The sequence below is a fragment of the Takifugu flavidus genome, chromosome 17, assembly GCF_003711565.1.
Source record: "Takifugu flavidus isolate HTHZ2018 chromosome 17, ASM371156v2, whole genome shotgun sequence".
Classification (NCBI taxonomy): Eukaryota; Metazoa; Chordata; class Actinopteri; order Tetraodontiformes; family Tetraodontidae; genus Takifugu; species Takifugu flavidus.
In genome coordinates this window covers 9,792,754-9,794,656 of record NC_079536.1, presented here as the reverse complement: position 1 = coordinate 9,794,656, position 1,903 = coordinate 9,792,754, and positions in this window count along the sequence as shown.

Genomic DNA, 1,903 nt, shown 5'->3' with positions numbered 1-1,903 from the left:
TGGAAACAGAATGATTTCTTTGCTGGAAAACTATGTTCTCTGACTTTATGCCCCATTAGTGAGCTTCTGCCTTGGGATACCAGTATCAGGAGGCTGTGAAAACAGATTGGATGTAAAATCAATTTGTACTTCAGCGACTCTACATCATATTGGCATGTCGTGACCACAAAGTGCAAAGTCAGACAGACGGACAAACACAGATAAAGTTACATGACACAGTCATTAGTATAATTGCAGTGTATCCAAGTGTGGTAAAAGGCAAACATTCATTTACACACACACACACACACACACACACACACACACACACACACACACACACACACACGCACACACACACACACACATACACATACTCACGCATATACACACAGAGTGGAACTTCATCTGAATGGGCTGTGCATAATTGCAGTGTATTAAATTGTGGTTGAGAGGGACATTTATCCACATGACATTTAGAAATTGTAATACAGTTTCCACAGAAAGAGAACATCGACAATCCTTCCGATGCCAGTGCAGCAGAGGCAATCATTTGCCCTTTTCTGTGTCTCCTGTGGAAAAAACCTGCTTGAATAATGTCTTTTCCTTCTTCAACACCCCACTGCCAAAATGGCACTACATTGATTACCATGAAACACACAGGGTATGCTGTTGCCGGACGGGGTGCTTGCTGTTTTTCAGGTGTAGGAATTTTCACTGATAGAGATGTAACCTTGGTTTGTGTCCAGAAGTGTGCCAGAACCACCTATAATATATACACCATAACAGCAGGACAAGGTGACCGGTTTAATTCAACCCTCCAGACATAGGAGTCCCCCTAGGATAGGCAGCAAGTGAATGATCTTCTACATGTAAAACAAAACAGGTCTACCAAGTCCATTCATGGCTCATTAAGTGAAGTCTCCTGTCTCTGAAGGTGACAGGACCACTGACAGGGCGGTGAGACGAGGGGCTGGAGCCTTGCCCACCTCTGTAGGTATGGTGGACGCTGCCTGGATGGAGGGGGAGCTAGGAAATCCATTTGTAGGCTTTCAGTCTATCAGGATAAACAATCTGATACTATCTATTGATGAAAAACAATACAGCAGTAAAAAGAATGTTTGTAAAATGGGTTGAAAACAATTTTGAAAGATTAAAATTGAAAAAAAATCATCAGTACAATATTGATTCATTTATTATAAAATATTTCGATTATTTTTGGAGCAAACTCTTACGTTTAAAAAAATATATTTCTTTAAAATTCTTGCAGTTGCCCGTGGAAATATAGTTACGAAGCGTATCCACTAGATGACGCAATTGGCAACATCTATTCGAATAACAGCGAAACGCGATTGAGAGAGCTGTAATTAATTAGTAAAACAGACTGTCAGTAATTGCTTTTCATTAGGTACTAGTGCATTTGTGTATTAACTTACATATGGATTTGTTAACGCAGCAGCAGTTTGTTTGTTGTTGTTTTGTTTTTGTTTTAGTTTCAGTTAACTGATAATTATAATGTCAACGAACAACCCAATAACAACCTAGCACAAATAGTTCGTGTTTTAAAAAAGTAGATAGCCCTCCACGAAATCTGAATATTAAATCAAGAATGAACTGAGTGACTTGATTAAAAGAGCTTTTAACAGAGGAATGAAATATATAGATACTTGGTTAAAAAAAAGTCGTAAAGAAGTTTGAGAAAACTGGTCAATTGAATAACTTGAAACCGATTAAATATTAGTAAATAAAATGTACATAAAAATAACAAGTAAGAGGAAATGGGCCCTCAAATATATGAAAGCTCTTTAATGAATTCGGGAGGTAATGTTGGATATTGTCGGCTGCTCTTTATTTCATAATTCTGTTGCCTGTTTGCATTTGTTATATTTTGACCCAAGCAGCGCTCCGTTATGTGGCGTTCAGT